The 26,543-nt window shown below is 36.7% G+C and overlaps 1 protein-coding gene across 10 annotated transcripts in view; it reads left to right on the top strand.

Moving 5' to 3' along the window:
- The window catches only part of ENAH (ENAH actin regulator), a 111,904-nt gene that overhangs the window by 2,810 nt on the left and 82,551 nt on the right, over positions 1–26,543 (top strand). The window lies entirely within an intron of this gene.

The following is a 26,543-nucleotide window of genomic DNA, read 5'->3' as shown; positions in this document are numbered from 1 at the left end:
AATTTCATCCCTCTCATGTATCATTGTCAATCTGTCACAGGTAAATTGTGTCTTCACTTAAAAGTTTCTTTTCTAAGTTTCTTTTCTAATAAAAAGTAACTTGTACTTTGAAAGCCGTTTTTCTGCTCTATTCCTTATTAAATGTAAGGAGGGAGGAATCACACTGATGCTTTCCAGTAGCATAAATATTATAGAACGTGGTACACAGGTTTGAAAAGTTTGTTCAAGCAGCCTACAGTAATTCTTTGTAGGCTAATTTTGAATAATTTAAGAGCAGAAAAGAGGATCAGCTTTTCACTTTGGAAGGCATTGGATTGTTCGGTGGATGGTTTGTGCAACTTGTGTGTCATACACATTTCTTTAGATACCTGTAAAAGTAGGATGGTCTGATTTAGGGGTAAAAGGTTCTTGTGCTAGTCAAAAAGCTTTGGAATATTTGATGGTTAAGATAGGGTTTTTCAGGTTATCTCAATATTTGACTTAGTCTCAATGATGCTTTCAAGTGCTGTAGGACATACATGTTATACTATTAAGTTGGGTCTATTTTAGTTATATTAAGGAGTTGCACTGATGTTTTAAAGGCCATCCAGAAATAGGAATGCATGGGTAGGAATTTCCACTTAAGTTGGTCAGAATTCTGAATAGAGGATACGATGAATATGGCGCTGTTTAAGTATTGGTGCTAAGGTCGCTGAGATGACTTTAATTTTAGGAATAGCATGCCTACTGTGATACAACGTAATAATCCCTACATAGAAGGCCACTGAAATACTTGACACTCCTGAACCAATCTTAGCTATCATGGTAAAAGTGGTATATAGAATTACTTGTTAATACTTTGCTTAAAGACCAGAATTTAAAAAATGAGGTATATTTCTTATACAAGACAGTGAAAGGGATGAGACCCCCGAAAACTGGTGCTTTTAGTGTAATGTCCAACTTTTTGGTTCTAATTTTTCATTTATGTATTGTTTTAAAAGTACCAGATGGTTTGTGATTGAGGTAGGTATATATATATATGTATATATATATATATACATATATATATATGTATTATTAAAATAATGTATACCTTTTAAATGATTGCGTTTTTTTTACTAAGTGGTTGTCAAGATTTTTTTTTTCTTCTTTCTTTAAATAGAGGAGCTTGTCTGATGTAAAATAGTTGCATATAGCCTAGTGGCTAAGAGCTCAGAAGAGTTTGGATTGACGTTCTTGGATCCATGAAGTAGTCCAGGCTTCCACTCACTAACTACCCTGTGACTTTTTCCTGTGAAAAGGGTTGTGAGGATTCGTCCAAGCTAATCACATTATTTCACTGATTCATATTTTAAGATATGTAAAAATGGGGATGATTCTTTACTGGGTAGTGAGGGTCAAATGATAATAAGAGAAGATGCTTTGTATACTTGTAAGCATTACACAATTGTTATCCCTCTTGAGACCTAATTATATAAAACGTTAAGGTAGTTTACTTCACCTTTCTAGGCCTTATGTACTTCAAGGATGGCAAGTAGGTTACATTTTGCTTACATACTCCAGTTGGTAGTAGCTGCCATGTTGATAAGGACATAGATACATTTCTGGGCTTGGTGGGAAAGAATGCCATGATTTGACTGGGACATGGGTCCCAGAGAGTGGCAATGGAGAGTATTTTCTGAATTCCGTCTTTTAACCGTCTGTGGTCTACCTAGTCTAGCCTTATTGTATAGGTGAGGAAATTGATCAACATTGAAATTGGTCATCATCATTTTCTTTCTTATATTGATTGAGTCTTTGAAATACTTCTTGTGATTTTGTTACCTTCGTTTCTGGTCATGATTTTAGAGTGTGGTATGATCAAGACTCAGAAGATCCAGATTTATATGCTGAGCAAACTGGTGAAAATGGAGCTAGTTCTATGATTTCATAGGATTCTTGTGTCAAATGAGATAGCCATGAAAGGATACTAGTAGTAGTTTCTGTTCCCATGGATCTTCATTTATGCTAGTAGCTATTGGATGTGTTACTTTCGCACAGAGGTTTAGTTTAGGGGCAGGAGCCAAATTTGTATTTTTTAAGAATGTCATTGCCTTGTATGTAGGCATTGTTTTCCATTGTAGGTATTTATTAAGTGAATAAATCTTGAATGAGTGTGGATTAATGGAAACAGTTTACTGAAGTTTATACGTTATTCAAGTTTTTGAATGCCTTGTTAGCCCACTTGGAATAAGCAGAATAGGTAGGCCCTTTGGCTGGTGGAGAAGAAGTTACATACCAGACTGATGGTTTTGGTTACTTATCCTACAAACAGTTTAAATCTGGGGTGATTGTGTACCTTGTGAAATACCAGTCTTTATCATGAGTGTAAGAATGATTTGGAAAAATGTGATTTCAATTTTTATGCAGTTGTAGGGAGGAAGAGGATACTTCTTTCTATGCCAACTTCAAGTTGCAGTCTCCCTCCCCCCCCCTTTTCTTTCTTTGAAATTGATGGATCGAACTGAATGGAAATAAAAGTTAAAAGAATCTGAGCTGAGGCTGTATCTCAGTGGATACTTCCTAAAATACAGGCTTATGAAGTTTTCTGGAATAGAAAGCAAGAAGGGAAGCCTTCTGGCAAGAAGTAGTCCCAGATTTATCTGCTTCCCAGCTATTCTTGCATATTCCTATGCATTCTGAATATTTTTTGCTAAAGCGTTTATTACATTGTTTTATAATTACCTGGATCTGTCTGTCCCTCTTCATGGTAAGCTCCTTGAGGGCAGGGACTGCATTTTATATTTTATGTAGCAGCATTACTCACGAAAACCCTAAAGTGGAACCAGCCCAGATATCCATAGACTGAGCAGTGGAGAATCAAAATGTGGTCTGTCCATACATTGGAATATTTGACCATCAGAAGGAATGAATTACTGACACCTGCCCAAAGTGGATGGAAACATGCTAAGTGGAGGAAGTCACACACAAAAGGTCACCACATAATTGTTTGATTTCATTGATATGAAATGTCCAGGATAGACACATCTATAGAGACAGAAAGTAGATTAATGACTGCCAGGGTCTGTGGAGAGTAAAGGAGGAATGGAAAGTGAGGATTTTTATGAATATGTGTGGGATTTCTTTCTGGGGTGATGAAAATGTTCTGGAATTAGACAGTGATGATGGTTGCACAACCTTATGAATATACTAAAAGCCACTGACTTTTATATTTTCAAATGGTGAATTTTATAGTACGTGAATTACATCTCAACCCTCCTACTCTTCTGTCCTTGGCTTATTATTTTCACTTATTCATTAGAGTGCAAAGTATCAAAAGAGGGTCTAATTTGCTTTACGTTTCTGACAGTTTTATTACTTTGGATTAATATTGGAAATGGACAGCTTCATGTTTTCTAAAGAAAAGAGGCTGAAGACAGATCACTGGGCTTTTCTCTGAAGGGAACGGGGCAGGTAGGAATGCTGAAGTGGACAGACTTATTGATGGTGGTGCCTCTGACAGGCCCAAACAAGTTTTGGAGCCCTGTCTTCATGCGAAGGTAGCAGCCATCTCTCCGGTAGCCCTGTCCTAAGTATGGAGGACCAAGGTCACTGATGAAATCAATGAAATAAATCCAGCAGAGTCTTCAGAAAACTGCTTCATTTGGGTGGTGATTTTTCTTGGGTCTGTTTACAATAATCTCAAATACCAAAGAAAGTTTTGTCTTTGGGGAGTAAAGTAGCCTTGATGACGTTTAGACAGACTGAGTAACTTTCCCAGTGGTAATGACCTTCTAAAACATCTGGTCTTGGCAACCCGTACACCTGATGAGATGAAGTCAAAATGGCTGCTTTCACAGTCGCCCCCATCTCTTTGGTATCTGCGTTATGTGTCAACTTGGTAGGAAAGAAGCTTTGTCAAGTTCCCCAGAACATAAATGAAATAAAGTGAATGGCTCTTTAGGTCAAATCTCAGGGGAGTCCAAATTGCTTGTTTTATATAGTTCAGTGAAGGGTTCTTTCTGTGACGGTTTTATAAATGGTTAAATATTGGTTTTATTTGAGTGTCTACTTTGTTGTACAATCTGAAATGTCTCTTTCCTCTGCCAAATTCTCATCTCTGACAAGTATTGCAAGCAAAATTGTGACTTTGGTTTTTAATACTTTAAGATTTATGAATTATAGGTTTTTATGTAAACTTAGAGTTATTTTTCTTTGTAGTCTCTTTAATCCTCTTTGCAGTATTTTGAGAAAATGAACCAATTACCGTTGTCCACATAAACGTCTGATCAGTTTTGTTTTGTTATTTTTTCCTTCCATTATAAAGCCGTAAAGGTTTTGCATAGATTTTAGAAAGTGTGGGAAGTATAAGATGTTAATGTTAATAACTCAAATCCAAACCATCTAGAATTTTGATATTTTGATGTATAGCTTTCTAGACTTTATAATGCATATATTCAGCCATAAATGTGATTGTGTGTGTGTATGAGTATGTTTTCAATAAAAGTGAGATCATGCTATATGCAAAGTTGAAATTATACTATGTTATGTATTTTGTAACTGGCCCCTTTCCACCTAATTCTTGTCACTAAATATAGATCTATATATTTTAAAGTAACTGCATAATATTTTCACTATGCTTTGGATGACCTTAATCTACTGAATCTCTTAGGGATGGACTTACAGATTTTTTTCCTTTTCTTTTTGTTATGAAAAACAACGCGATGAACCTTTTTGGATATGTCTTTGTGTACATATCTGCTATGTTATGTTTGCACATACATTGTAGGGTCAATTCCTAGGAGTAAAATTAAGTAGCATTTATTTTTTTCTTTTCTCTCTGAGTAGGTCCTGTCCAATTGACCTCCATTTACTTCTCTTTGTCTCGCTCCCCCTACTCAAGTCCAGGCCACTGTTACTGTACTTGAAGAATTAGTGTCTCCTCCTTTCCATTCTTGTCTGCCGTTTTCCATGCGTCAGTTAGAATGGTCTGGAAGTGGAAATCAGATATTGTTATCCCCTTGCTAAAGCCTTCAATGGTATCTTAGTGCTCGTAGAATAAAACCCAAATTAATCACAAAACCCAAATTGTTAAGGTCCTGCCTGATCTGCCTGGTTCTTAGCACAGGCCTCTGTGCGTATGCAAATAAGTATTTGAGTGAATAATAAACAAAATTGCCAGACCAAAGGGAATTTTATCAGTTTGATACACATTACTAATCAGCAAAAGTTGATGAGAGTGCCAGTTGCTCCACATTCTGGCCAACTCAGGGCATTATTAGCCTTTTTAGCTTTGCCAGTCTGATAGGCAATAGGTGTTATCACAGTATTTTAATTTGTATTTTTTTATTACTAGTAGAGTTGAACATTTCTTCATGTGTTTATCGGACATCCGGATTTTTGTGTGAATCACCTGTTCACGTGCTTTGTCTATTTTCCCCAATGAGATGCTTAGTTTTTCTTGTAATGATGTATGATATATTTAGTAAGTAACCCTTTATGGTGCAGATGTATTGTGGCAAGTTAACCAATGTGGTATCACAAACCACCTCAAACCTAGTAAAATATGTATGAGTTTGGTTGGGCAGTTCTTCTGCTGGTCGCACCTGCACTCATATGTGTTTTAATCCTTGCTTAGGTTCATGTGGTGTGTACGTCTGCTTGGCTCTCTTAATGGCAGCCTACAGTGAGATCAGGCGGCACTGTGCAAGCTGTTCTCAAACCTCTGCTTGCGTCCTGTCCCTTTAGTAAGTCTTTGTGGCCAAAGCAGGTCACGTGGTCAAGTCCAGAGTCAGAGTGGGAGGAGACTACACAAGGATATATCAAGAGGAGTGATTCCTTGGGGACATGACGTACAATCTACCACAGATGTGTCTTCTAAAGTTGTCCCTTGTTTTTCAATTGTTTGTTTTGGTGTAGAAGTTTTAAAATTTCATGTCGAATCTGTTGGTCTTTACACCTTTACAACTTCTGCCTTTGGTGTCATGCTTTCCTCAACCTAAAATCACATACATATTCACTTACGTTGTCTTCTGTTACTTTCATGGTTTCATTTATATTTAAATTTAAGAAACTTGAAATTTATTTTGGTGTAAGATGGGAAGTTAGTATCTAACTAAATATCGAATAGTCATTTGCCAGCATCATTTGTATAGTTATCCATCCTTTCCCATTGATTTGAAATGCTATATTCATTGTATACTGAATTTCCATAAATACTTTGTTCTATTGTTGGACTATTATTAATTATTTAATTCTATGCTAGTATTTTAATTACTCTAACATTATAATTTTTAAACATTCAGTAAAGGAAGTTATTGTTAGTTTTCGCATTTTTCAAAACTTTATTTACTATTTCATTTAATTCTTTTAGATTAGTTTTAGAGTCATTTTATCAATTAAAACAAAGATGAAATAAAAAAGAAAATTACACCCCCAAACCTGTTGGAGTTTTAATTAGAACTGTGTTAAACTAATGGAATAATATGGGTGGACAAAGAATTGACCCTTTTATAATACTGAGTTTTCCATTTTTTCTCTCCACATATTCAGATTTTAATTTCATCTTTAGTAAAGTGTGGCAGCGCGTTAGTTTCTAGTTTAATAGGTTTGATACGAACTTTTAAGAAAGTTCTTGTATATATAGAAATTGAACTTTAACTTATTTTTACTATAAGTACATCTGTTTTCACTTTTCTTTGTGTTAATTTCACTTAAAATGTATATGCTGTTTTAAAAAAAATTTTCCTTCATTATTTAACTTAATTCCAATGTTGACATTTATATTCGTCAGTTTTCTTAGACTTTGAAGTATAAGTTATTGAGAACTTACTGCCTGAAATACTTTACATATTAACCATTTAATATGCCTCTAACAACTTATAAAATAGGAACTGTTTTTATCCCCATTTTATATATGAGGAAACTGAGTCACAGAGGGTTAAGTGACTTGCTTTAGGGTCATCAGCTAGTAAACATGGGACATGGGGTTCCATCCCAGACAGTCTGGCTCCCGAGCCCATGCTTTTAACTAGGGCCTCTCTGTAATGGGTAACTTATGAACTGAGGTGTATATTTAAATTTTCTGAATGTTCACGTATGAACAAATAATTTATTTTTCTTTATGATTTTATCATATAAAGGTTCTTTATTTTCTGAAAATAATTAGTACAAGAACAAGGCCAGTGTAGAATGCATTGACCTAGAATAAGAGTAACATTTCAGAGATAGCAGGGGTAGGGAGAAAAGGCTTTATTGGGGTTTAATCTAGAAAAATGAAACAAAAGTATAAAAACATCCATGTTATGGTTGCAACTATGTGTTAAATTCTTAGAAGGGAAGAAGAATGAATCAAGTGTTGGTTGCTTTTCACAATTTTTCTTAAAAAATTGTAAGGTGGCATGAAATTCTCATGTGATGATGGACTTTTCCAGTTCTATCCTAAAGAAAGTCATTTTTGCCAAAATGTTTAGAGCTTCATTAATAAAGTCCAGGCACTTTACTTAGATTTTGAGATGATTTTCTTTTGTCCTCCTGTTATCTTTGTTAGCCTTCTCCCAAGTATTAGCCGATTGTATGTGTCAGAATGTGTTCAGCTGCAAGTAACAGACTTGAAGTGCTTTTACATTAAGAAAATTGACTATCTCAGGTAATTGGAAGTCCAGAGTAGAAGTGGGCTCCTACACTCAGTGGCTCACTGGTGTCTTTGGGAACCCACGTACGTTTTGCCGTCTTTAGTGTCCACCCATCTTCATTCCAGAGGCAAGTAGGCAAGTCTAAGCTTTGAGGAAGGAAGACCGTCTCTTCTTGTGTTCTGTTTCTTTCCTCCTGAAGATATAATTTACATACAGCTAAATGCATAATTCATAAGAGTACATACAACCTGATGAATTTTTACTCTAGATATGTTGTATCCACTAACCAGGTCTGGATTCAGAATGTACTTCCCATCCCATTAAGTTCCCTCATGTTGCTTTCCAGTCACTGCCCCTCTCAAACCGTCAGTGGCTTTGCCAGTGGTTGGAAACAGTTCTCATCATTTTCAGCGACTTCATAAAGGCCTGCATCTTTTGGATGGTTTAGACTCTCATTTTGTAGATGACGTTCTCTGTGTTGGTCTGTAATTGAAATACCTGCCAGTCATTGAGAGACTGGCAGGGCACAGGTGAAATGAACTGACATAGGCTAATACTACCTTGGAAGGGATGTTTGGTAGGGACTAATTTTATAAATGGTGAATTCATTAGTGGATATTTTGGGATTAGGATTACTTTTGCTTTCCTGGGCAATCTGGCAATTTATGGGAATCTGACAATGAATTATATTGACTTCTAAACCTATTTTTGTCTTCTGTTACATTTTTACATATGTGTTATTCTGGATTGTCTAATTTATTGCCTTGGTCTGTTACCCCATCTAATCTGTTATCTATGCAACAGTCAGATCTTTCTGAAATTCAGGTTTGATCAGCTCAGTAACACGTCTAAAACACTTCAGTGGCTTCCTATTTCTCTTAGAATTAAGACCAAACTTCTTATCATCACCTACTTTCTACATGATTCTTTTTGCTCTGTGAGAAATGGCTTTTTTCCTATTTCTCTTAGAATTAAGACCAAACTTCTTATCATCACCTACTTTCTACATGATTCTTTTTGCTCTGTGAGTCTATAGTAAAATGGCCCAATACGATAAATCCTTAAGACCACTTATAAAATATAAAGTGGTGCATGACTCATTCCCTTATGTTTACAGTTTAGTGGGGGAGGAGGCATTAGTCAATTTTCAAGAGCTGACGGTTGAGACTATTCTACTTTTGTTGGATTCCTTGCTAACCAATGTTACTTGCAAGTAATATTTTAAAATTTTCTCTAGTATGTATGCCTTTTAGTTATAGCAGACTGAAAAGTTATTTTGTATTGCTTTAGAAAAGAATTTTGTTCTGTTCATCTATTATTTTTTCAAATCATCTCAGGGAAATCCCTCTTTCTCATTTTTTAATATTTCTTTGAATATGGAAGTTTTTCAAGGTGTTTTTCATTTTGGGTGGAGATAGTCAAGTTTAGTAGACTCATCATTGGTTTCAAAGTTGTTCTGCTGTTTACTGGCTGTGAGTCCTTGGCTGTCCCAAATCTTAATTTTTTTTCTGCAAAATGGGATTAATAATTCTTGTTTTGCGATTTGCCAAAATGCATTTAGAGGATTTATAGATTTGCTGTATTCTATTTATTGTTTTCTTAGTGTTGCACCATAACTTTTTTTTTAACGAAGGTCAAGCTCCTGAATGTTTTTGTGCCTTTTTTTCTTTAACTTTTACTATGAAAGACTTCTTTTCTGTTTTTAGGCATTCTAAAAGAATAAAATACCTAGGAATAAATTGAACCAAGGAGGTGAAAGGCTTGTACACTGAAAATTATAAAATATTGCTGAAAGAAATTAAAGAAGACTGAAAAAAATGAAAAGACCTTTTGTATTCATGGATTGTAAGATTTGATATTGTTAAGATGAGAGTACTACCCAAAGTGATGTACAGATTCAATACAATCTCTGTCAAAATCCCAATGGCTTTTTGTTGTTGTTGTTGTTTTTTTGCAGAAACAGAAAAACTGATTCTAAAATTCATAGGGAATTTCAAGAGACCTGAATAGCCAAAACAATCTTGAAAAACAACAAAGTTAGAGGACTCATACTTCCTGTTTTCAAAACATATGACAAAGCTACAATAATCAAGAATGTGGTATTGGAATAAGCATAGCCCTGTAGACAAATGGAACAGCATAGAGAACCTGGACTTAAATTCTCACATATGTGGTCACTTGGTGTTTGACAAGTGTGCCAAGATTGTTCAATGGGGAAAGGATAATCTGTTCAACAAATGATGCTGAGAAAACTGGATATTCCTAGTTCTTTTGAAAGCGAGTTTCCTGTAATATGAATGCCTACCTCTGAATCGGGGTTTCTCAACCTCAGTACATTGATATTTGGGCCAGATCATTCTGTGTTGTGGGGGCTGTTCTGTGCATTGTGGGATGTTTAGTATCTCTGGCCTCTACTCACTAGATGCTAATAACTCACTCCTAACAGTGACAACCAGATGACATTGCTGAATGTTGCATGGATGAAAAATCACCCCACTTGAAAACTACTATTCCAAATTCTTTAATGTCAGGAACTACTGTATACCTTTTATAAGTTTTACAAATATTCTCAACATACTTAAAACACTTAAATGTTTTATGTTTAAATGAGAAAAAAAAAGATTGACACGCGTGCAATTTCTTAACTTTTATTAGAGAAGACTTCTGTCTGTTTGGTTCCCTAGACTTGAGTCTGGCAAACCAACCACAATTTATACCCAGTGGTTCAAACGACAAAAATCTATCCTTAAGTTAGTTGGTAGAAACCCATTTGTAAGTTAGGAACTACCTAAAGATGAAAAATATCAGCTTTTGAAATTTAACATAAGTGAAATGAAAAAAAAAACTTCTCAAATTGTACTTCATTGTTAGTTCAATGCAAGTATTTAAAATAAACTTAACACACTGTCTTTAAAGATATTTTCATGATTAACTTTTGTGTTGCAAAGACCTGATGTATTTTCCTCACTAATCCAGAGGGCCCAATACCTGAAGATCCAACACATACCTGGCACAGGCTAACCTTTGGGTAACCTTTGCTCACACTGGGTACACACCTAGTGTGGGCTAGCCAATTATATATGACAACTTTTAGTATTTATTTATGTACAATAAGTAGATTTTTATGAACTAATATCTATTACTTATTTAAAGTAATAGATTTATTTAAAGTAATACATTTAAAGACAGGCCAGGCAACTTGCTAAATGCTTTATGTGAGTCATTTCATTTAATGGATTAGAATAAGCCACGAGTTTGGTTGTCATCACTGCTGTTTTATAGTGGAGGAAACCACGGTTTAGAATGCCTAAGTGACTTGGCTAAAGTCACAGGCTTGGTAAACGACAGTTGAGGTTCAAATCAGGTCCTGCATAATTCCAAAGACCTTGCTCTGAATACTTTCTATGGCCTCTAATTGTTTTACCTTTCAGTGCTGCTGCTCCAATTTCCTTTTCCATCCTTAAGATCACATCCAATATTGTCTCAGTCCTCATTTTGGCGTTTGTATAGGAAGTGTGTGGGGGGGAATGCTGCAGATTGGGCTGGATTGCGTACGGCTTGGAATGACAGGCAAGGAATGAACCTAACGTGCTACATCTACCTAGTGTTCTTCTAGTCCTCCCAGCTACTCTGCAGGGTAGGTAGGTATTACCCTCAGTAATGAACTTGCTGGACAGTATGTGGCTAGTGACGGATGGAACCTAGACCTGGACCCAGCGTTGTCTCACTTGTATACCAGCACGCACTTTGCGTCTTCAAAATGACGACCTTTTCCTGTAGATTCATGACTTCCAATTTGTGGGTTCTGGGGCCAGCTGTGGGATTATTTTAAAGACGACTTGAACCCGTGTCTTCACCAGGCTTTGTCTGTAATCCAAAGATGCCGACCTTCATGCGCATTATATAGTTCAAATATATGTAGATGCTGTTATGATCGTGTTCAGATTAATTTAAAGCTAATGAGCTCAAAGTGCTTTTAAATCACATTTTCTCGGACAGCATATATTAAAAGTAGAATGAATTTAAAGGGCCTTCTATCTTTAAAAAAGTTGAGAACCACTGTTGTAAATTGATTTTATCTATATTTAATTTGTTTCTTAGGTGGGGCTTGGCAACCATTTAACTTTCTCAAAAGAAAGGGGAGGATCCTAAAACAATGACAGTCTTTAAAGCCACGGCAAGAATCACTGCAAACTTTTATTTTTTATTCTTTAGATGAAGTAGATTTCTGTAAAAACAAAAAATAAAAGAAGTTTTGTGAAATGTTACTAGTTACCTATAGAAGCAATCCATAAAAATATAAATTTTTAGTAGGAGAAAATTTTAATTGTTAGGAAATTATAGCCCTTGTTTATAAATTATGATCTTTAGAAAACAAACTGAAAAGATCAAATTCCTTATTTTTGAAAATATGAAACGAAAGATATGTGGGTATGCTGTTAGGCAGGGTTTTGAAAAAACAACTCTTGCAGTTGATGCTTTTAAAATAAATTGTGTCCAAAATTGAGTAGCAGTTTTTTTGCTAGTACGTAGAGAAATATTGAGAGTAAGGGCATCATGGATGGACCCAAATCGTAAATAGGCTGGAATTTGGGTTTGTGAGTTTATAGTTTTAGAATTTATGTCATTAGACTTTTGATGTTGGAAGTAGTCTATGCAAATTTGTTTTTGAATACTTTCTCAGCCTTGATGGGGTTAATTGTGGCCTGGCAAATCAAGAAAAGGAGTTTTGTGCCTGTTTCAGACTGCAGATTCTTGTTGCTATGCAACAAACATTGTCAGTCAGTATAGGGTATAGTAAATTGGTATTCTCTGTCCCTTTTCACCACATGCTCATTTTGTAATCTGGGAGAAATGGTTTTGAGCTATTTTGCAAGGTTTTATTTTAAAACAGACATTTAAAGATTTTTGTTGATCTTTGTAATTGGTTACACTTAAGGTCTGCGGGAGCCTTTCTGTTCTTATACAGAAGGTACACTAAAATGCTTGCATTCAAATAAAGGGTTTTATAGCTCGGTTTCTAAGTCGTTTCAGGTTAGAGCACTAATTCTGTCTTATTGTAAGAGGAGTGATACTGCCCGCTTCCAACGAGTACGTTTTTGCTGTAAATTCAAGTTAAATAATTTGAACATCAGAGCTTTACCATAGCTCAACATATTTTGAAATTTATTTTGACAAGTTATGGACCCAATGTCCCTTAACTGATGAAGATTACTTGTATAGGAATCCTAAAGTTGTATAGAGTCTCATGTAAAGTCTGCTAGTTTATTTTCTTACAGGAGAAATTAAAATAGTTTAATAGCAAATGGGTGATGGATAATAGCCTTTTTCTAAAAAAAAGTGGTAAAAAAATACATAACGTAGAATTTACCATTTTAACCATTTTTTGTGTGTGTGTGTCCAGGTCTGTGGCACTGTTGTAGACCCATCGTCTCTGTCCATCTCCAGAGCTGAATTACAGCTTTTTACATCCATGTAGTAACTTAGTCCTGGCTGTCTTCTAAACGCTTAAGATAATTTAACTTATTTACTCTTCATAACAACCCCATATGGTAAGAACTTCCGTTATGTTCCACTTGAGAAGACTGAGGCACAGAGAGGAGAACACACACTCGTCGTGAGTGGAGCCAGAATTCAAACCCCAGCAGTCTAGCTCTTCTGTGCTCTCAGCTACTATGTTATGTTGCCCTCTTTTGGAATTTCTTTTCTGTTTAGTGATAAGAGCAATGGTTAAAAAAAATACATACATATATATATATGTAATTTTTTTGGTAGCTTTTTCAAGTAAAGCTAATATACTTCAACAGTGTTTTGAACTTTAATGCATTTGGTTTGGCCATAAATCCCTGTAATATTTTAGACATTTTTTCGAAATATTTTAAAAGGATACAATTTGTATTATTTTCTATTATGGGTAATAGTATTAATTGTATGAGAAATGATATACATTATGGTTAATCCTATAAAAAGGATTTAATTCCTCTTATCAGTTTGTTTCTGGGTCATTTTCCATGCTGGCCTATCCAGTAGAGTGTACAGAGAATGCAAATTCTTTTCTGATAGTTCAGTACAAATATATAGGAAGGTACATTGTTATTAGAGAATTCTAATGGGATGCCATCTAAAGTCTAACGCCAATTGGCATTGGATAATTGGCTTCTTAGATTTTCTAAATTCATGTGCTTCTTTTTTGTAGATAATTTGGAGTTAATTTTAATATCGGCAATCCAGAATAAAGAGCGATAGACAGGAATGAAAAGGGGGAAAAAGCAGTGCAAGTTGTCATTTGAACTTGCATTTGATAAGGTTTTTGTGAACTCTGCTCTCCTTCTGGGGACAATATCTCTATTCCTATATTTACCAAAAACGTAACCTTTCCCTCGACTTCCCTAGTATGCTGGTAGATCTTCTGCCTTAAGAACCCAAGGCCTTGGTCTTTCCTGAATTTTATGTTCCCATTCTGTTCAAGCAGATTATAGCCAGTTTGCTTTTCATTTGTCTTAACAGTTGCACCATCTTAAAAAAACATTCTTCTGTTTTTGTGCATTTATATACGCATTTGATTATACTCTGCATTTTTTTGCTTTGCTCACTTGATGTTTTGCATTTTCTGTGCTTTTAAAAAACTGCTCAGAATTTTATTAGTTGCATATTTCACTGTAATTTACCTATTTCCTTTTAAATGGCTATTTACATGGTTTAAAGTGATTTTGTATAATGAGTAGTGCTTTCATGAACCCGAAGGGTTTTTTTTCTCTAATTGCAGACTAATTCCTTAAGATAGATTTCCAGAAATAGTATTAGATCTCTGAAGAAATAGAAACAGTTTTAAAAGCTCTTGAATCATATTGCCAAATGCCTTCCAAAAGTGTTGTACCAGTTTTCATGCCAGCTGACAAATACATGGAGTGTCCATTTCACCACAACCAGCAGGCACAGAGAATGTTTTGATGTTGACCTTTCAATCTAAGGAGAATTAATTGACTTATGGCTCTACTGGACTTTTATCCAGAATTACGCCTAGAATTACAATTGTGGTTAGGATCAGGGTCGAGAGAAGGAAGGTCTGGCTACCAGTTTCTGCTCCTTAAACTGCTTTTTAAGTTCTGTTGTGATGCAGTCACTGCCCAGGTAAGGTTTCATTGAATGCTATTTAACATGTTTTGAATGCAGGAAGTGACTTATTCTGCCCTTCAATTCTCTTAAGTATTTTGATAAGTTGGATGGTATGGGACAAAGTAGTGTGTGTTTCACGTGACATGTCCCTTGAAAGCTGGGGCAGGAATAGGCTTGGCTCTCTCTTTTTTACCCTGCCAGTGGGCTCTGTGTGATGGGTGGAGGCATCTGAAATCTGGTGTGGTGTCCACCTTGTTTGTCCAGGGGGTGCTTTGCAGATGTACCCTGAGTCACTGTTACTTTGGCTAGAAAATCATTAACTCCGGAGATAAAGTGGCTTTTCCTTGGAAACTGTTTATAGAATTCAGAAGTACTAAGTACTGATAAGAATTCCCCATTTCTTTAGTAGAAGAAAAGAAAGGTCCAGAGAAAGCATTCCTGAAGAGTTGATAATGTGGGGTTTTATCTGGCCGCCTCTGGTCTTATACTAGCATTCAGCACACTCTGGCCTTGAACCACTTTGAATTAAGTGATTTTAAGCTCTCTTGGTTCTCTCCTTATCTCATTAGCTGTATCTCTCAGTCTTTTCCTTCCAATCTTATGCAGCCCCTGGGCTTTCTTCTCTCTGTACATCTGATTCCCACATTTAAATTTCTGGCTCACTTTCTCTTGTGAGCTCCAGATAATAAATAAGCTCACAACTGAATTCATTTGGTATAACTAATAGACACCTTGAATATCATGTTTCCAAACCAGAGTGTGTGATATGTTCATACAAGTTTATAGTTACTGATAAATCGATATTTCAGTGACAATGTTTCCTCATATTTTCAACTGTAAAGATAACATAAGGGGCTAAATTATAAATAATATCAATGTAAGCCTAGTAACATTGAAACAAATGTCTTTCACTCTCATTTTGGAGGCTTTGGATCCCATTGTTTTTCTTCTGATGGGCCAGAGGAAAGTTTACCTATTTCCTTTTTTATGACTGAGTACAAAATTTCTTATTAAAGAATTTTACTTAGGTGAGCTTCGATATGCTATCTACCTGTACCATTATATACCATGGCTTTCTCTCCGTGTAGTGTCTCATGCCATCTTACAAACAACAGTGGAAACTATTATTGCATGGTGGTACAACTTTCTACCAGCGGTTCAGTTTTGTCCGCGTCCATTGCTTTCTCGGAGCATTGTATGCGCTTATTTAACTATTGTATTTTGTTTTTTATTATTAGTTTCAGGTGTATAAAACAGTGTAATAGTTACACATTTACACCTCTCACAATGTGATAACCACCCACCCCCCATCTCCTGCCCGTCCGACATCATATATTTTTACCATTACAAAAATAAGGGGTAAGTAGAAGAAATGAAATACGTGTGACACAATAGAGATAAATGTGGCGGAAGTCACTAGGTATTCTAAAAGTGGTACTTCTTCCTTCTCAGTGGGACTGGACTCTCGTTGTACTTAAGCTACTTGTCTGTGTCTGTATTATCAGACAAGATAGTTTTGTTGGTGCTGATGGAACCTGCTCAGGTTAGCTTAAGAAGGACTCTAGTATAGCTTCCAGAATCAGAGAACTGCTCAAGCAGGGCAGCTGCGCTAGGATCTCGGGGACAAGAACAGAGCCAGCACTTCTGGTTGACTAGGAGTTACTCTTATCTTTGCTTGGCTTTGTTTTTTGTCACTGCAGTCTTTCTTCAAATGGTTTCTCCACATTCCCATTCCTCCAGCTTTTGTAAATTGAAGGCAAAGAATGTTTTCCGTAGAATCTTCAGGTAAAAAAAAAAAAAAAAAAATCCTGCATTAAGTAAGACTGGTGACCAGCCCTGCTTGGCACATGGTCCCTTCTTCTCTGGTGGGGGTGGGATACTGTGACGAGCACCAATGGGTGGTGGGGGAATGAATACTTTTCTCAAGTGAGAGAAGGAATGCTGGCAAAAACTGTTCATTATGATAGTCAGCTATGAAGGACAATAGCATAGTTATGTTATATATAAAAGAATACAGGAAACGTGTCTAAAAGGTTATGGTGGAAGAAATTGAAGAGTAATATTTTAGGTATCTGTTAGATTTACAGGCTGAGAGAGCAGGTTGAGGAATGTAGCTTGTGACACTCCTTTACGGTAACGGGCTGGAGTTCAAGTTGATTCTAAGAAAATTTTTAAAGAAAATTAGTAAGACAATAGCTCATGTTTTGTTCTGAGCGATTAAGGGGAAAAAAATCACTTCTGTCTACTAAATACTGCTTTAGGTAAGGCCAAGAAAACTAGAATTTGGGGTGAGATTTAGAAAATTAATTTTATCTGTATTTTATATTTATCTTGTTTTAACTGCTTGATTGTACCTTAGTTTTTAACACTAAATATTCATCCCCTAACTAGGGATTTTATGTCTTTTGGCTCTTGGAATGAAAACTCATTTTTAAATGAAGACTATTGCTCAGCTCTTACACATTCTGCTTTCACATGCTTTCCAGGCATGGAGCACACAGGAGAGCATTCCACGTCTGAGTGTGGTATCACCATCAGATACCAGCTGAGGGGTTCTCAGTCCACCAGGTGGGGGGACACTTATTCCTTAGCTTTCCCACTTATTGGGTGGTGCAGTGATGTACAGATTGGTAAGGCTGTGACCTGGGAAGAATGGCCCCTATGACAGATATCACAGGTCTCAGGATCCTGAGTATTTCCCCTTTTGGGGGACCTGAATCTTGGCTTCTTTATCCTTTGTAATTAAGATGTTGAGAAACCATCCTATGTTGAGAACTGTTGAGAAACACAGCATCCTTTCGTTGTCTAGGACAGACTGTCCAACCTCCACGAAATTATGAACCTTTTAGCATTTAAAGTTTCTGTATTTCCCCAGAGATTTCGTAATGGAAGTAAGTATCTTTGTACTTTGGATTTACAGGTGAAATTACGAGTTCTCAATTCCTGATAAAAAGACTTGTTATTTCCTTTCTTCTTGTCTCAGTCACCAGGTTATTATCGATTAGCTAACCAACACAAAAGGCTTAACCATTATTCTGAGAGCCATTGGGGAATTATTTTACTAACATTACGCAAAACAAAGAAAAATTGGGAAAAATCATTTAGAAAACAAATGAAAGGGACTAACTTACTTTGCTTATTATAGATGAAATACAAAAAAAGGGGCAACAGAATGTAAAAGCTAAACACAAGAAGCATGTATCTCCAAAAAAATAGAAAAAAAAGTCTTTATTTTATCTTGCTCCTTTCTCTAACACTATTTTGTCGGAGAGCTCTTAAATCCATGGTAAGAACTCTAGTGTCTTGAAAGTTTTGACTGCTTTTCATTGGAGTTTTAGTGTAATGCAAAATCTGTTTTGCAGTATAAACGTTCTTGTACTTCTAAAACCTTCACTTGCAAGTTTGTTTACTTCAAATAGAGAAGGCTTCTGGAAACTGGATGTGTATGTGGGGGATTTGTCTTTAGAAGCTTATGTTTTCCTTTTTTCCCTGATTGTTTGTAGTTTCTTCCTTTTGAAATTCACCCTTTGAGTGACTTTAAGGAACAAATTACTGTCTGCTGTCCCCTGCCCTCTACCCTGTTCCTGTTAGCTATCCTTACATGTCTGAGGTTTGTAGTTCTGTCGTTCTGCCATAGTTTATCAAACATATAATACAACTGAGACGTTTTAGCAGCTTCATTGAGGTATAATTGATATACAATAAATTACATATAGTGTCCAGTTGGATAAGTTTTGACATGTATGTGCCCATGGAACCATCACCACCATCAAGTTAGTGAACATATCCATCATCCCCAATTTAAAATTAAAAGCATGTCAACAAAAATTTGGAAAATAGGAAAAAAAGGGAAGTCACCCATAAACCCTAACACTTAATTTGCATAACCTTTGTTCTTTTTCATTTAACATGGTATCACGAACAGGTTTCCCCTGTTGTAACATGGTCTTAATAAGAGGCAAGACTTGTTCAAGAGTTGACCAGTGACATGTTAAAATACCCTCTTTATGCATTGAACGTGGTGGTAGTACAGAGCATGTTTCATGTTGAGGGCAGAAACAGATTTTCAGCGCCTTTGGAAGTAAGAGATTTGAAGAGGGAGGCAAGGAGAGAATAAAAGATAGCATAAGTGGTTCTGAATGGTTCCCTTGCTTCCAAAGCAAATACTCCAGTCTCCGAGGGCTGTGAGAGTGAGCTTTGAGAGGGAGGACAGGTATGTGGTGCGGAGAGCTTGTACGCTTTAAGTGAGACTGAAGCTGTGGGCTGAGGTATATGGTGAATGAGAGAGCTTAGGTGGGATGTGATCAGTCGTTAAAGGCCCATGTAGCCTATGGGAAAAGTTTGAGTTTTAGGAAAAACCAATGTAGCATTTGGTAGGTGACATGAGAGGAAACACCTGGTGTATATGTAAAATAATCTCAACCGTTGATTAAGAGGTAGGTTTATTGATTGATTTTTACATATGCACATTTCTTTTTTCCAGCTTTATTGAGATATTGTTAACATATCACATGTAAGTTTAAGGCGTGCAATGTGATGATTTGATACGTGTATATATTGTGAAATGACCACAATAGGGTTAGTTAACAACTCTGCCTTCTCCCATAAGGTTAGTTCACACATAATTACCTTTTTGTTTTTGTGGTGAGAATATTTAAGATCTACTCTCTTAACAACTTTCAAAGGTATAGTACTGTTAATTATAGTCGCCATGCTGTACATTAGATTCGCAGAACTTACTCATCTTATAGCTGGGAGTTTGTACCCTTCGACTGGCATCTCCCCATCTCTCCCATTCCCCAGCCTCTGGCAACCACTATTCTGCTCTGTTTTTATGAGTTCTGCTTTTTTAGATTCTACTTTATTTATCTTTCTTTGTCTGACTTATTTCACTTAGCATAATACCAAGAGTTAGGTTTCAAGAGAGAATTCTCATGGCCATACTGAGTAATAAGCACAGTGAGAATGGTTGCTGGCGTAAGCTCAGATTGTTGGTAGGAATATGAAGAAGTGCTGGGAAGATGTGTGTGTGTGTGTGTGTGTGTGTGTGTGTGTGTGTGTGTGGCTAAAGCTGCGTGGATACAATAACTCCAGTATGGTCTAAATCATGAGGTGTGAAAGGTTATGCCAGTGTTCTGGAATTTGGTAATAGATAGGTAATAGGTAATGATAGCATTGTCACTACTCTAAAGGAGATTTTAGGCAGGTTGAAATGGGGCAAGGATTTTCTGGAGATTTGTTTTCATTTAGGACACGTTTTATTGTTTGATAGTACAAGACTCGGCAAAGAAGTGGATTTTCAAAGATGAAAAAGGATTGTCTCCACCATGGAGGAGCGTAAGATCTGTTGGTTTGAACTGAACATGCTTTCAGAAAACCAGATAGGACGGATTGAAGTCGTGGGCAGAGGCTGAGACCCCCGATTTGGTGACTGTGTGAAAACAAGAATAAACCAGGTATCCCCAGAAAATTGGTAGTGGGCTTTGAGTGGAGGAGGCTGGGGGCTTTGCTGGTGGTGAAGACGAGAAACCAGCAATGGTTACATTGAGAAAGTATTCAGAGGTACGAGATCGCATCACAGTTTAATTTCAGAGAGCCCCAGCTTTTGAAATCAGTTGTTGGGTAGGAGCTTAGCACGTGTCTTTCTATGGAAACTGTTCTTATGAGGGTCCTCAAGCCTCAGGCCATTTCATGCTCAGTGTCCTTGACGTGTGTATTACACTGTTAGGTTAAATTGTATGAAACGTGCTGTTTTTGGAGGTCAGACACCATCAGATATGGTTCAAACTCAGTACATTTAATTATCACCAGACATTTTTGATGTATCTAATTTATTTGTTCCTTTGACAAACCCTGGGGCTACAGAGTTGACCTGACAGACGGGTCCTTACAACATTTCTCTGGGACCGTCTGTTCAGAGTTTCAAAGTGAGATACCCAAGACTGAATGAACGTTGCTTGATGTTGTTCCCTCATCTGCGTTGGGAACAGGGATTCTCCTTAGTCTCAAGGTTCTGATGGGTCTTCTCTCTAATAGCCATCCTCCCTTCCTCTGTCCCCAAAACAAGACCAGGGAGTGAGAAGGGAAGGGGAGGAGGACGCAAAGGGGGAATGTTTTAGGGCGGTGTTCTTCAGATTGGGGTTTTTAACAGCATTTGTCAAAACTGAAAGAATAGAATAGAACGTATTGGAACACACGGCACCACAGTAACGGCAAACAGTGTTCCATGAAACTCAGTTCTCTGTGTATGTGTTGTATGTACTGGGTTGTAGTGTGTAGTTATCACTGGCATCAAAAAGTTTGACAAGTGCTGTTTTGGGAGATGAATTGATGTGGGTTGGGCATCTCGGAGATTCGGGGTATGGCATTGTAGGGGTCTTGGGACTTCCTTAATCTTCTCTGCCTGTCTCTTGAAGGCTGGAATTATAGGCCTTCTCTCCCTTCACTGGTCTACCAAGCGCCTTTAGTCTCTGGCTCGTGGTTTTCCTTTATCTGATCTGCTATGTAATGAAATATAGTCTAGCACAAGGGCAGAATCTTTTGGGGGCTTTTTTTTTTTTTAAAAAAAAGGGGATTCTTAGTACTTGCTGGTATAAAGGTAGTTAAAACCCAAAAACCTAAGGCACAAAAGTACCTTTCTCCGTTTTCATTTCCATGTTGGAAGTAGAACATAAAACTTCTGAAGTCGAGTTTTTGTACAGAAATTGCTGAGGGTTGACCTGCGATTCAGAGGAAAACAAGACAGAATATTTGTGGACTGAGTGAATGAATGGAGAAAGTCCTGAGTGCTTAGGTGCCATCAGTGGCCTGCTTATTAGTGAAGGATGAAGCAGAAGTGATGTGGGAACAGAGGCCATTACTGTCCCCTTGTTTCTGTGCTATACTATCTTGGAAGGAGAGAGATAAGGAGAAAGGAATCCCAGATTGGCATCTGGTTGATTAAAGCATTCCCTATGGCTAGTTTTGTATCTGGATGGCTATTCTTTTTTGAGGGAGATGGGTAGGCCATTCATAAAAGAGCTGCTGGTGGTTTTAGTTCGAAGGATATTGGCTCGTGGTTCACTTTTTCTTTCTCCGCAGTTATTGGACAAGTTGATTGTTAGGAAGGCTGGATTGCTTTCTGGGAGTTGTCATTTTCCTCCAGGGGGATATTTGGATGAGAATGGAGACTACTTTGGCACGGGCACACAGCTGCCGAACAGTCTGTTTGGGGATTAGGTGTAAGTCAGTTATGTAGTTGAAATCTGCTTCCTGGTTCCTGAAATTATGTTCCTTTGCCTCAAGGATAGATGTTTTCCCACTCAGTCCAGTTAGTTAGTTCTGGCAGGTAATGTTTCTAATTGATCACCTTTCTTTAAGGGAGCTTCCTGGAAAGAGTATTTATAGACAGCTACTATAAGCAAATTAAAAATGTTGTTTTTGCCTTCCTTCCCTTAGTGTTTGCTCAGAATTGAATCACAAGTTGGTGGTAGCAGAACATTCGAGTTAAAAAATGAGCTGTATATTATTATCTAACCATTTTGGAAGAATTTTAAGATGCCTTCCAATTGGATGGCAGTCTCAAACAAGATGTATCCACATTTTGTGTTGGAATTTAAATTCTAATAACCTTTGGAAGAATTAGTAGTAGAATTTACTTAGCTGGTGAATCCTAAGCTTGTTAGTTGGGTGGGATTGCGTACGTGGGTCATATAGCGGACCAGTTCTGATGGTACTAATTGTGTCATGAGTTTACAGTAGAGACGAAATGAATTGCCAGTCTATGACCATTACCTGCTTAGCACTGTTCTCTAAGATTCTTTTGATTATCTGAGTGAATGCTTGTTTAATACTCCAGACATGAGAACCGGCATTGGGTGCTTTTAATTTGGGTTTATGCTGGCCTTTTATATATCAGATAATGTGGCTAAGGCCTGAGCCAGGATTTTAATAACCCAGTCTCTATTTAGGCTTGGCCTACAAGCTGTCCGTCAGTAAGCTAGGTCTTTTATGTTATCTAGACAGGTCTTTTTATCTAAAAGGTCTTTTGTGGTATCTCTGAGTCTGGAAGAATAAGGTACCAAAGTTGGAGGTACGTTTGCTTATTTGTATATTTAGTTTAGTTGTATCATTGTGAGTAGGACTTGAAATTCACATTTAGAATTGAGGGCACAGTTGTCAGTGGACTGGCGAATTTCCTCTAACCATAGAATGATGGATGGAAATGTCTTTTTCTTTCTCATGTCCTAGCTTAAATTGTTGGCCTGAGCTAACCAGATTTGTAGCACTTAAGCTGGGCATCTTCAAACTTTGATTTTGTGGATGGGCTTAGTTTTGTAATCACGAGTGAAAACTCAATGGCAGTAAATCTTGAATGCTTGTATTTTATCGGAGTCTGGAATTATCTCCTCCAAAAGGTGATAATCACTTTTGATTCTTGAACTCAGCTAGCTCTGCTCTTCAGAAAAGTATATTTTTCTCTTCAATTTTTTTATGTGGATATGATATAAATATAGTTATAAGTACTCTATATAGTTATGTACTTGTAAAACTGCATTTCAATACAGATTGGTAGAAGAGTAAATATATTTAGGCTGCTTTTCTAGTGTATTTTAATTTGAATTTCACTTATTTGAGTAAAATTAAATTTATCTAATTTTTTCTCAACATTATTTAATATTATCATATTGTTTCCAGTGAGTTCTGAAATAATTCTTATGCCTTAGATGTGATTCTTTTAAATTGTTACTCAAAGGGTTTGTATGTGTATAGGGAAGGGCATTAAGGTAGAATAAAGGTAGGACAGGTGTTGGGGAAAACCTCACGGAATCAGAAATTTGAGACAGGTGTCTAAGCTTCTGGAAATAGATAAGGTATGCTGTTAAGTACATTAGAGCATTTTCCTTTATTAGGCAGCATTTATAATTAGCTAATTTTGAAAATCAGACCCTTGGCTTGTTCTGAGGGACTGTCCAGCAAAGTTGTGTTTTCTTTGTCTTGGTACATGATATTTGCCCATTGAAATAGTTTTATATTTAACAATGAGATTAAATATAAAAATAAATGCTCATTATAGAAAATTGACAAAGTATGGAAAAGTAGAAAGAACAACTTAATCAGTCAAACTGATATTTATTGATTAGCTTCACAAATATTTATTATTACTGCCAGGCATGGTTCTCTGGCCGGGAGATACGTAGCTAAATAAGGCAAGAGTCCCCGTACCCAGGGAGCCTGCCCACTAGTAGTGCGTGGAGGAGAAAGATGTGCCAGTTAATCAGTAAGTCAGTTATTCTCTGGTTGGAATAAGTGCATAGAAGATAAAATGTGTGTTGGGAAAGGGTGGGGGAGAGGGTGCCCCCAGGCCTGACTTTGTCGGAGTGGTTAGCAAAGGCCCTCCTGAGGCGCGTGAAGTTGGAGTTGACCTGAAAGATGAGACAGTCATGTGAACGTCAGGAAGGAGAGTGTTTGTTCCAAATTGAAGACATAGCAGGTCCAAAGGCTTGAGATCAGAATGAGTTTGCTTTGTTCAAGGGACAGGAAGCAGAAAGAAAATCAAGTGTCCATTCATAGCAAACCCATAGTAAAATACTTTGAGTCGTTTTTGTTGTATAGGTTTGGTTTCTGTTTAGAGAATTTATATTTTATCACATTTGCTTCATAATAGAAACATTCCCCCATTTCATAATGAATGCTTTTAGTAAACATTTTGAGTTTGGGCATAATTAATTTTGTAAATATATCATGATTTACTTATTCCCTGACAGTTTGGCATTTAGGCCCCTTTCTCCTTCCTTTCCTCCTTCCTCCTTCCTTATTCCCACTTCCCTTCCTTTCTTCCTAACGTCCTTCCTTCTTTCCTTCCTTCCTTCTTTCCTTTTTTCCTTCTTTCTATAAATGTTACAGTGAGCACTTTTGGATTTAAAGGTTTTTTATTTCTTAGGGTTGGTTTTCAGATGGAGAAATATGAACTGGGGCAAAGATAAGAATTGATTATTTACTGCCAAAATACTTTGCCTAATGGGTTGTTTTTAGTTTATGTTCTGGTTACCAATGTATGGAGAGTACTTCCTGTATCTTTTTTGAAAACACGTTCTTATTGTGGTAAAATACATATAACATAAAATTTAAAGTTTATAAGTCAGTGGCATGAAGTAGATATATGCACAGTGTTGTATGGCTGTTACCACTACTATTTGGTTCCAGAACTTTTTTCATCACCCCAAATGGAAGCCCCATACCCATTAAGCAGTCACTTCCCATTCCCCCACCCCCTGGCAACTGCTAATCTGCATTCTGACTTTATGGATTTGCCTGTTCTGAACATTTCATATAAATGGAATCATAGAATATGTGGCCCTTTGTGTCTGGCTCCTTTTCATTTAGCTAAGGTTTCAAGCTTCATCCATGTTGTAGCAAGTTTAGGATTTCATTCCTTTTTATAGCTTCATTTCCTTTGTATTCCATCGTTTGGTATATGTTGGGACATACTACATTTTGATTATCCATTCATCTATAGAATGGACATTTGGGTTGCTTCCACCTTTTGTTATTGTGAATAGAGTTGCTCTGACCATTTATGTATAAGTATTTGTTTTAGTGCCTATTTTCATTTTCTTTGGGCATATAACTAGGAGTGGAATTGCTAGGTCACATGGTAATTCTGTTTAATTTATTGAGGACCTATCAGACTGGTTCCCACAGCAGCTATACCATTTTACATTCCCATCAGCAATGCGTGAAGGTTCCAGTTTCTCCACATCATCTGTCAACACTTGTTATTTTTGTTTTTTGGTTTTTATCATGGCCGTCCTAGTGAGTGTGAAGTGGTACCTCATTGTGGTTTTTGATTTGCATTGTTTTAATCGCTAATAATATTGAGTATCTTTTCATGTGCTGGTTGGCCATTTGAGTGTTACTTGTGTTCAATTTGAAATATTTATTGAAGTATAACAGGTACAGAAAAATCCACATATCATTAAGTGTTCATTTTCATGAACTCAGTAGACCCATGTAACCAGCATCCAGATCAAGAAACAGAGCTCAGCTACCCTCATGCCCTCTTACCATCCAGTGTCTCCCTGGAGGGTAATCACTATCTGACTCCTAACAGCATAGTTTATTTGCCTGTTTTTGTACTTAATATAAATAGAATCACACAGTAGGTATTCTGTGTCTGGCTTCTTTGGTTTAACATTAGGTTTCTGCCATCCATCTATATCGTTCATTTTATTCCATTGTGTGAAATGCTAGTTTGTTTATCCATTTTACTGTTGATGAACATTTGGCTTATTTGTAGCTTTGGGATGTTATGTCACGAACATCCAGTATTTGTTTTTTTCTTGAGCCTGTGTGTGGGCCAAATTCAGCTTTTGTAGTGGTTGTACTAGCTTCAGTTTTAGTAGTATTTTTGCAGTGTTGCCACTGGTATAAATATTTCCTCTGCTTTATTGGTTGGCTTTTTTTCCTTTTAATTTTAGTTCTTTTTTGGACATAGAGAAGTCTTGAGTGGTTTCCGTTTTTCATCTCCTTGGTTACTTTTAAGTTTAGAAAGTGATCTCTCTTTCTAGAATTTTGAAGTTGGAAATCAGCTGTCTCTGAACCCAACAATCTCTTGGTATGAAGTTAAAGACTAATGAAATATAAGCATACTTGAAAAAAGTGAGAATATTTTTCTGACTTGGGGACCTGGCATTGTTTTGTTTTCTTATTAAAATTTAAGAGTGTCCCTAGTATTTTTATAGTAATTATAAAAATCACAGATTTATCTTTAACCCCACATTAAGGCCTAAGTGACTTAATTGGGGCAGGAATCAGTGTTACTTGAACTTTTTAGTCTTTGTGCTCTATTAACCT

Source organism: Rhinolophus hipposideros, assembly GCF_964194185.1.
Source record: "Rhinolophus hipposideros genome assembly, chromosome: 26".
NCBI classification, from domain to species: Eukaryota; Metazoa; Chordata; class Mammalia; order Chiroptera; family Rhinolophidae; genus Rhinolophus; species Rhinolophus hipposideros.
The sequence above is the reverse complement of the archived record's forward strand: the minus strand, read 5'-3'. Positions and strand labels throughout refer to the sequence as shown.